We start from the raw sequence: 11,368 nt of genomic DNA on the forward strand, positions 1-11,368 counted from the left end.
AGGATTAAGAGAAATATATCCCAAAAAGAAAAAAAAAATGAAACAAATGTTCACAACAGCAATTAGCGTCAATTTAGTACCATGAAGATTAGGACAGGCTACGACTCGTTGAAGGGAGGCGTTTCTGGGGTTTCTCCCCACACTTGAATCTTCATGTCTAAGGCAAACTCCTTTTGTGGTTTAATCCGACCTTTCACGAAGAGCAGCAGCTGCTAACAATGAGCTTCTGGCCTCGTGAGACAAATTGTAAGTAGATGGCTGCAAAGAGGTTGTTTTTCCCCGAAGAGGAAAGTGTGCCAAACCCAAGCAGGAGAGGGCGGCCAGGAGGAGAAGAGCATGCTCACCACAAAGTAAAACACAAAAAGGGGAAAGCGCCCAGGCCACAGGGCCTGAGGGTCCCACAAAACCCGTGCGAATTGACACAAATGTGTCCTATAGAAGGAGAATGAGGGGCAGAGAGCACAGTTACCAGCCAGCCCCGTCAGGTGGGTGAGCTGCCTGGCCTTCCCACCCATCGGCTTCCAGCCTGTCAAATGAGGATGCTGGCACCCACCTGGCAGGATGGTTGAGATGCTCAAAATTGCCAAGAAGCCTGAAAGCATTTGTAAAAAAAGCATTTTACAAATTAGCACCACCTGGGTACCTATCTGAACCCAGAGACAACTTGGAGAAGTTAAATCTGTATCAAGTTTCTCTATACGTTTTAAACAATATCCCACCAACCAAGGCTGAGCTTTCATTTCTGCCTGTTGTGCTGTGAAAGGAAAGGTATTTGTCTTGTTTCCCAATCATGCAAACTCCTGCCCCTCTAGAGACCCCCATCTGCTTCCCCTACCCCCATGGGTGGCCCCACCCCCATGATGTGTTTAAGTAGATTCTAATCTGAGACTGGACTCAGGGACTGCATTGTGGCTGGTTCTAAGGTCTGTCTGGAAACCAGCAGTCCCACCCGGGGGCTTACCTCTTGCCTCTTTCCTCCCTGGAGCTGAAGTCACAGCAGCCCACCTCTGGCCCCAGGCAGCCCCAGCCCCTGGTTCACCCTACCCCATCTCTCGCATCTGCCTGTGCCAGCATCTTGTATGGTGTTAAGTTAGCAACCAAATTCCTATCCAGTCTCATTCCTGAGTCTCAGTCATCCCACTTTGCCCGGGAGCTCCAGTCTCTTAGGAAGGGGACTTCCTGACACCTTCATTTCCAAACACTATTCATTTCTCTTGTCCCAGCCGCAGGAGTGCAGTCCGGCTCTGAACTCGGACCAAGTGCCCAGGCTGCTGTCCTGTGAACAGACATGCCTGGTGAGCTGACGTGACCTGTGAGGATCTCTAGATAAAGCAGGTTTCTAGACCTCAGCACTGTTGACATTTTGGTTCAGATAATTCTTTGTTAGGGTGGGGGTTGCCCTGCGCACCGCTAAGTGGTGAGCTTCGTCTCTGGCTTCTAGCCACCGGATACTCCCCTCCCCCGAGTTGTGACAACCCCATATGTCCTCAGATGCTGCCCAAATTGTTCCTGATTAGGAATCACATGGACACAGCTTTAGCTTCTCTGACCTGCCTCCTGGAGACCCCGGTGAGCCCAGTTCCAGACACTGATTGGCTGACCTTCTGCTGTAAGGTTCCTTTGTTGAATTCTTGGCCGCCCAGCCTCTGAACTCCCTCCCTGGGCTTGGGAAATCCCATCCAACAAGAGAGGAGGCAAAGATCGCTGGGTGGACTGCAAAGACCGCCGCTGAGGTCACGGCTGCTTCTCTTGTAGTGAGGACACTGGGTGACACTGTAGTGAAGACAGTGGGTGATGCTGAAGTGAGGACAGTGGGTGACGCTCACGTCTACCCAAGTCCTCAGAGGACAGAAGTGCCTCTTTGTGTCAATGATCCGTGTTAAAACCCTTCTAGAACACAGGCCGCTCCCACTCACAAGCAGGACTTGCAAGGGAGCCTCTAACTCACTGTTGCCACCAGAGCACAGGCTGCCGTGGAAACCTCTGGAAGAGACGTGTGTGTTAGTGTGGAGTTTGGAGGACCTGTGGGTCCAGAGAAGGAAGAAGGATGGATCTGCTTCACAAGCCCTGAATCCAAAGAAAAGCTGTTCTTCTTTAGCCCAAATGCTTTCTAAGGAGTAATGGAATAAAGGAAGCATGTGGGATGGGGGAATCAATAGATTTTACTGAACAAAAATGAAAAACTATTGGACATGAAAAGATGCCTTGAATAAAATGAAACTTCATAGACTGAGAAAAACAGTCACAATTAATACACTACGCAAAGCTTTGCTAATCTTAATGTGTAGAGAGTTACTCAACTCTCTAAGAAAAACATCTTAACGGAAAATAAAGATAAATGACACATCAGCTTTTTGCTGAAACGGAAAAATAAAAATGACTGGCAAATCTAAGAAAAATGCCTAGGTCCATATTGGGCTGCACCCCCCACCCTAGGCCGACATGCCTTGTCGATACCCAGCCTCGAGACTAAGAAGGAGCCCGGAGGCAGTGACAGAGACATCAGAGGTTTACTGGACAGAGGCTCTCACACAAAGGGGCCTGGAGCGACGCCCCACCATGTGCAGACGGCAGGCAGGCCAGAGCAGCAGTCTTTCTACTCGAGGGAGAAGGAGGCTACCATTTATAGCAGGAATTGACGTCAGGCGGGCTCATTAGTTACCAGGGACTAATTAAGCCCTCTAACTGAGAGGACTGGATAGTCGCGGGAGTGAAGCAGGGCCTGGTGGAGCAGGTGATGCCCTGAGCATGGGCACAGCCATCTGGACCCACTTGACCATATAGTACATTAGAAAGGAAAGAAATCAAAATTCAAACAATAATGAAATCTCATTTTTCCCCTATAATACAGAAACTAAGGACCAATACAACACTCAGTGTGGGCCACACTGGGATGAGTCTGGCCCTGCAGCCCTGCAGAAGGAGGGTGAATGGTGCCACTCCCTGGTGAGAAGCCTGCACACATGCATTAAGTGTTGCCAGAAGAATGTTCATGTTCGTTTCATCTGGAAGTCCTTCTTCCAGCGAAAGAAGGAATCACCAGCAATGCATTTAAACTCAGCATGCTGGAACTGAGCACAGGGGCTGGAGCCAGACCATCTGGTTCAAATCCTGGCTCTGCTGTTCGACCTCTCTGGGCCTCAATTTCCCCATCTGTTTACATGGGCATCGTAAAATGTTTTAGGGCTGTTATCCAGGTTAAATATTTGTTAATACTTGCAGAGTACTTACAACAGTGCCTGGCATGTAGCACTGGGTAAGTATTCACTATAAATGCAGTGTTGTCTGTAATAGCAATGTACACACACAAAGGGAATAAATTAAGTATCCCATATTAGGAAAACAATAAATCACAGTACACTTACACACAAGCATTTCATGCCGGCATTGAAACAGTATTTCAAAAGAGTATTTCAAGACACAGTGATGACGAAAACAAGTAAGCTGCCCCACCATAATTAAAATAACTTTGTACCAGATATTAGATAATGTAAAAACTTGAATGACTATCATGATCTCTACCCTGCTCTTTTTTAACAGACTTTATTTTTAGAACAGTTTTAGGTTTACAGCAAAACTGAGCAGAAAGCACAGAGAGTTCCCACACAGCCCCATCTCCACTCACGTACAGCCTCCTCCACTATCAACATCTCCCACCGGAGTGGTACCTTTGTTACAACAGATGAACCTACATTGACACATCATTTTCACCTACAGCCCACAGTTTACATCAGGGTTCACTCTTGGTGTTGTACATACTATGGGTTTTGACAGCTGTATAATGATATGTATCCCCCATTATAATATCACACAGAATAGTTTCATTGCCCTAAAAATCATCTGTGCTCCCTCGACCTATTCATCCCTCCCTTTCCCCTAACCCCTGGCAACCACTGATCCTTTTACTGTCTCCACAGTTTTACTTTTTCAAGGATGTCTTATAATACAGAGCATTTTCTGGTTGGCTCCTTTAACTTAAAAATACATATTTAATGTTCCTCCATGTCTTCTCATGACTTGATGGCTTAATTCTTTTTAGAGCCAAATAATATTCTGTTGACTGAATAGAACACAATTTTTTTTATCCATTCACCTACTGCAGGACATCTTGGTTGCTTCCAAGTTTGGGCAGTTATAAATAAAGCTGCTGTCAACATGTGTGTGCGGTTTTCATGTAAACCTAAGTTGCCAACTCATTTGGGTAAACACCAAGGACTGCAATCGCTGGATCATATGGTAAGAGTAGGTTTAGTTTTGTAAGAAACCTCCAAACTGTGTTCCAAAGCGACTGCACCACTTTGCATTCCCATCAGCAATGAGTGAGAGTGCCTGTGGCTCCACGTCCTCACCAACATTTGGTGTTGTCAGTGCTCTCGACTCCAATGGTTGTGTAGTGGTGTCCTGTTGTTTCAATTTGAAATTCTCTCATGATCATGACCCCTTTTGTAAGTACAAGACTTCTCTCCTCTGTGAATCCCAACACCATTTCTGGAAGTGGGTGTGAGGGGTAGGGGTGTCTGTGGGGGACTCTGGAGGGATCTCTCATGTAAATGAGGGCTCATAAAATGCTGCGCTAAAAACTGAGAAAAAATAGTGAGCACTTTTAGGTTGCTGGCTCCTCCCTTCGCTTTTGCCTGCAGAATTCTAGTAGACTACAGAAGTCATTTTTCAAAGTATCCTGAGACTCTGGTTTTATTTTTACACAAGTTAGAAAATGACAAATGAAAACAGTGACTTATCCGAAGGCCACACACCTGGTTGGCGGTGAGCTCCCAGCAGGGCCACCTGCCTTGCCTCAATATATTTAGTTCTGAGCCCTGAGGCCTAGGGTTCTGAGATAAACACAAGACTGACCCTAGTGGCCCATGTGTCTGGGTCTCCTTCCAGAACCTCCTGCCCTCCAGAGCCCTCACTGAGCTGCCAGAACCATCAAACAGTCCAGCTACAGCAAGAGTTAAATGGCGCACTAGGCTGGAAGAACTGACCTGGTTTAAATATCGGCAGGAATATTAGCACTGGGGGCTGGGCAAAGGTTGTCTTCGCTTTGTTTACTGGTGACCTACAAAGGAAGAGTGCTGGGCTGTAAAAGCCCTGAGAGCACGTGTAGGGTTTTGCTCCCCACTCGCCCAGAGCAGGGATGATCAATATTTGTTAACTGATGGAAAGGTAGGGAAGGGTTAGGCAGGGTGTCCTGGCCACGCCCCTTAGCCATTATCTGTGTAGCTGTTAAACAGCCTGGTGAAACATGCTGAGCCCTGAGACAAAGGCAAGGCTGACCCTAGTGGCCCAGGGGTCTGGGTTTCTTTCCAGAAGGACAGGAGCCTCTGGCAGACATTCAGGGAAGTGGCCAGGGTTTGTAACTGGGCATCACAGAGAGATCACTGAGGCCGTGGCCACTTGAAAGGCTCGGAGAACAAAAATCAAAACGGGCCCTGCTAGCCAAGACTTCACAGCAAGGTTCGGCTGTTCATTGGTGCTGAACTGGAAAGAGTTGAGAGGGGCCCAGCTGCCTTGGGGGGCGGAGGAGGCTGTTGGCAAGATCCATTGAGTAGCCACTCAGGGAAGCCTCCCAAGAGAGGGATTTAATTTTCCTTAGATCTGAGGTCAGTGGCCTCCACAGGAAGTAAGGGACAGGATTCAAATGGTCGAATTACTTACCTTACCAAGCGGCTGCTGATTATCGGGTATTTGCATCTCCAGTACTAGCCTCCACAACCAGCCTGTGGATCCAAGAGGGGAGGGCTGTGACTTGCCCAAGGTCACCAGGTGGTCAAGTGACTCCAGCCCATTCTGCCCTACTACAGAGCTCGGCTCTTTCCACAATGCTACCTTCCATGAGACCATGATTTAGACTCCATATCAAAACAAAGGGAGTTTTAAAAGATAACCACACAGCAGGAGGGTATAGGTCATTGGCAGAGTGTGTGCTTAGCATGCATGCGGTCCTGGGTTCAATCCCCAGTACTTCCATTAAAAATAAATAAACAAACCTAATTACACCCCCAAAAAACAAACAAACAAAAAAGATAAATGCACAAAAAGACAAAGGGGACACACCTTAGATTCTCAAAGAACAGAGTTAAAAACAGTCCTCTGTGTTCATAAAAATTTTCTTTCTCACCTTGGAAAACTGGCACTGGTACTATTCACCCTGACAAGAGTCAGCCTCTGCCATGGCTCAGCAGGCTTCCCCAAAGACACCCCCACACCCCCAAGTCAGGGGAGGTCTGTGCCTCCCACCCTGTAGCAGATCAACTAATCGTTTATCATTGAGCAGTATCCCACTGGATGACGGACGCGGTGTACCATTCACCTCTTGAACTATATTAGGGTGGTTCACTGTTTTTGACAATGATGAATGAAGCAGCCATAAACATTCAGGTACAGGTTTTTACATGAATATAACTTACTCTTGGTAAATACCTAGGAGTAGGATTGCTGGGTCATTGACTAAGTGCATGTTTAACCTGATAAGAAACTGTCAAACTACTTTCCAGAATGGCAGTACCATTTTGCATTCCTCATAAAGAAATGTATGAGGATTCCAGCAGCTCTACATCCTGTCCAGAACCTGAACTTGACATGGTAAGTGTTTTTGATCGTAACCATTCTGGTAGGTGTGTGGTGATACCTCATTATGGTTTTAATTTGAATTTCCATACTGAGTAATGGTATTGAGGATTGTTCCACGCGCTTAATTTGTTTACTATCTTTTTTGGTAAAGTGTTCAAATCTTTTGCACACTTTTTTGGATTGTCTGTTTTGTTATGATTGAGTTGCATCACTATTTTTAAGAGCTTTATTGATTCTAATTGACATGAAATATATCACACATATTTAAAATGTATAATTGGATAAATTTGGTATAAGCATTTACCCATAAAACCATTGCCACAATCAGGATCATGGATATATCCGTCACCCCAAAAGTTTTCTCATACGCCTTGATAACCTTTCTTCCATTACCCTTCCTGCCAACACCCACTCCCTAGGCAACCAGCGATCTGCTTTCTGTTGGTACAAGTTAGTTTGCACTTTACAGAATTTTATATAAATGGAATCATACAATGTGCACTATTTTTGTCTGGCTTCTTCCACTCAAATTGTTCTGCGACCCATTTGTGTATGTATTAATAGTTCATTCCTTTTTTTATTGCTGAGAATATTTCATTGAATTGGATACACCTCAATTTGTTTATACATTCACCTGTCGACGGGCATTTGGGTCGTTTTCAGTTTTTAGCCATTACAAATAAAGCTGCTATGAACATTCATGTATAAGTCTTTGTCTGGACATACATTTTCATTCATCATGGGTAAAAACAATAAATACCTAGAAGTGGAATGCCTGGGGTCATACAGTAGGTGTGTGTGTAACATTTTAAGAAAGTGCTAAACTAGTTTCAGAATACTTGCACCATTTCACCTCACTATCTTAGTAAGTTTTTTTTTTTTTAATGGTTTTACTGGTATTCACCGATCACTACATATAAACTTTCCTCAGTCACAGAATTTAGGGTGAGAGTTGAGAGAGAGGGAAGTAACTTCTCATAACAAAAGGGAAGAACTGGTTGGGTGGTCCAGATGGAGCCAGGAATCTGAGCCCTTATGGCAGAAACTGTGTTTCATAAAAAAACCAAAGATGCAGTGACCGTGCGACCTGCCTCTGTGTGACTTGGGAAGAACACAAACGTTTCCTGTGGGATTTTACGACCGTGTGGGGCTTGGCCTGTGCTATCTATATGAGGCCCTCTCAGTCATCTGCCACGAACTCTCCTGCCAACTCTGTACTGCTCACTGATGCTTTTGTGTAAGTGGATCACGTGGGCCTGTGTTTCCCCAACTTCAGATAAACACCTATTCCATGACCTATTATTTTTCTCTAAAACAACTCACTGTCACCAAATTCATTTCATCTTCATCTCAAACAAATAACATTTTTTAACTATTTAAATCAAAAACATTAGCCCCTGAACTCCCTGACTCATCTCATGGGCCACCAGAGGGACTCACCGCACACTCTGGGAAAGACTGTCTCAGGGTATAAGGGAAGGTTAAAAACCCTTCCCTCTATCCTCTTAGGTTCAGTACCTGGGTCATGTGAATCAAACTGATAAGAGATTAATAGGAGAAAAGTTTATTTCGCATACATATGAGCGGCCTGACAGGAAAAAAGTGGAAACTCCAAAAAGGTGGTTAGACCTGGGGACTTGTATACCATTTTAACAAAGGGTAAGAAACTGTAGAGAAGTAGCTAGCCAAAGGAAGGGGCAGGACTTCTAAGGGCATAAGTTGTGGGGAGGTAAATAAATGGGGGGACCTAATGGATTATAACGGAAAATAGGGTTAGTTAGTGAGGTTTGCTATGTTCCAGTTGGTGCCTTCTCCACCGATAAACTGTCTCCTCTCTGCTGATGAAGGGTCCTCCTCCTCTTTCTGGTATTCCTAGAAGATCCGCGTCACCTTTACAAAGGGACAGGAATGCCCTGCTTTTAGACGGAAATTGGGAGCGCAGAGAGCTAACTGTCTTCAGTTAAAAACAATCCTTGCCAAAGCGACATATTTTGGGGTGGCATAGTCTGATCCCCTTCAAGGGAAATCTGAACAAGACTCAGAGACCACTGACTGCAAAGAGGTGCCAGCAGCGAGAGGCAAGGGGACGACCACTTACATACACTTCTACTATGTGTGCCCTCCGTTATAAGGATGTTACTGAATGCAAGTTCGTGTGCCAGATGCACAGCGAGGCCAAACAATACGAAACGCTGGTGTTTGGAGCAAAGAAAGGTTTAGCTGAAATTTATCAGAGACCTGTAGTTGTCAAAAAGTTCTTCCTATGAATCTTCCTTAAGATGAAGCACTTTTGCAAAAGCATCAGAGTTCAACAGTAACGGTCTATAAATGACAAAAGACTTTAAAAGGCACAGTTGAACACCTCATTACAATGTAACTGATAAAGGAATGAATTACGACTGGTAACATTTTATCAGGATGTATCAGATTTTTTAGGAATTCCATACAATTTTTAGAACATCTGTATTAATAACATTTACCCATGCCGTATAACCTGAGAAGGCTTGTCATTCATTTGGCAATGCTTCCCACGTAATGCAACGTACCAAATAATTCTAGTTCATTTAGCATCTCTCAGATGCCTCAAGTTCCTCTGAAGCATCTCAAAGTTAGCTGCAGGTCAAAATAACTTCAGTTAGAATTAGATATTTGGGAAGTTTGTCAAAAATATCAAAGAGGTTTCAAAACACTTGGTCAAATAAGATCACGGGTCACTGTGAAATAATACTTAAATACACTTAACCAAAGTGACAAAAGATTTCAAAAGCCAACACAGATCATTTAACGGCAAAGAACCTCATACAATCTGTTATCAAAAGCAGCATTCCAACAAAACATTGTTTTCTTAAAAAGAACCAAACTCCAGTCTTAGACCAGCCTACTCTCAATAACAAAATTGATATTTCTAATTAAATGTAATCCAATCTTAGCCAATCCTGACCATGTACAAAGCTCTTTTCTCAGGATTTCTTTTCCACAAATTTCCCATCAATTTCTGTATCCACATTATTTTGTCCCTTACTTTTTACCATCTAGAAACAACCAACTCTAGGGTAAAATTACTTTCTTTTCCTTAAGAAACTGCAATTCCATTCCACACACCTTGTTTTACTGAAAGCACACACCTTACTTTCCTAGCAAATTGAAGTGTTTCTCTTATTTTAGTAGCTTTAATTACATATACTATAATTTTAATGCTTAAAAACTTTAATCTCTAGCAAAAACCAAGGTGCAAGCAATTGTGAACAGTCTGTCATACCAGCATTTCCTGATTGGAAAACTTACGCTTTAGTCTTCCTCTCCTAAGAAGGCAAAGGCAGGTAAACTCAGACCTGCCCAGCAATCAGTGTTCCAATATTTCATCCTATCTGAAATGACCCAGATAGTCAGTGAATTCTCGCCATTCAGCTTAGTTTAGCTTCAAGTTATCAACTTATTTTCCTTGCTGACAAATTTGCAACAGATATAATAAGGTCTTATTTGACCTCTAGTAAACCTAGGTACAATGGCAGCACTATACCTAACATTGATGACGCTAAAGACGTGTTTATATTAATCAAACCAACAAGCTTAAGCTGGCTTCAATATCAGATATCAATTCAGTACTAAATATTTCCCAGATCACATGAAACTGAAATTCATTCTGGCCAGTTTCTTTTACATTTCTGAGAATTTATATAGGCGCTTAATTTCTTTGAAGCCAATTAAACAGAGCTCATTCACAAACCAATCTTGGCAATGCCATTTGAAGGCAGACGCCTCAGTTTATAAGGTACATATAGACAGACGTATATCTATATAGACACAGAGATCTTGCAGTTTTGCAAAATACACCCCTTGGGGGACCATAAGATGGAACAGAGCTCAAGCTTAATCATTCACAGACAAACTGCAAACCAGTGCAACACAGATCGGTCTCTCAGGGTCACAGTTCCGTCTCTCAGGGTCACAGTTCCCTAGCCGCAGGAAAGAAATTCCCAGCCAATGCTCTGCCACAGGCAAAGCCTCTGCCGTAGGGAAGAATACCCTGGTGTTGTCAAGAGACCAGAGACGTCGCAACCAGCCAAGGAAAGTACTGATACACACGTAAATACAAACAACAGCTTTCCATCCCTGACGCCGCTGAGCTTACACACTCGAGGCCACTCCACCGCTGCGGAGATGCCCTACGTCGCCTCTTACCTGCTGAGGCGCCAAGGACATCGAGAAGACCCTGGACAATGTGGGCATTGATGCGGGCGATGACTGGCTCAGAAAGGTCATCAGTAAGCTGAATGGAATGAACATGGGGGACGTCGCTGCTCAGGGCACCAGCAAGCTGGCCGGGCTGTGGCCGTCTCCGCTGCCCCAGGACCTGCGGCTCCTGCTGCGGGTTCTGCCCCAGCAGCAGCAGAGGAGAAGGAGGAGTCGGAAGAGTCTCACGATGACATGGGAAGTGCTTGTCTGACTAGAGTCCCACCCCCTACAATTAAACCCTTTTTACATAAAAAACAAAGAAAGAAACACCCCCAGAACAAACATGGTCCCACAAACAAAAGAACAGATGAAGTATAGCCCAAAAATTCCACTTGCACTCCCAAATGGAGGCTTCCAGGGTGGCCTGGCTCCCAAAAGAGGATGGACCCAGAGTGGCTCCCACTGAGCCCAGAGGGGCTCACTTCCCATGAGGGAATGAGCCCAGATGGAGTGAGAGAATTCCCAGCCTGCACAAGCTGGAGTGACTCACCCCCAAGCCACACTGAATGTGGACCATAGCTTTGGACACTTCTTGGCTTCAGACAACCTCGTGCTAGGG

The sequence above is a fragment of the Camelus dromedarius genome, chromosome 15 (genome assembly GCF_036321535.1).
Source record: "Camelus dromedarius isolate mCamDro1 chromosome 15, mCamDro1.pat, whole genome shotgun sequence".
In the NCBI taxonomy this organism is placed as follows: domain Eukaryota; kingdom Metazoa; phylum Chordata; class Mammalia; order Artiodactyla; family Camelidae; genus Camelus; species Camelus dromedarius.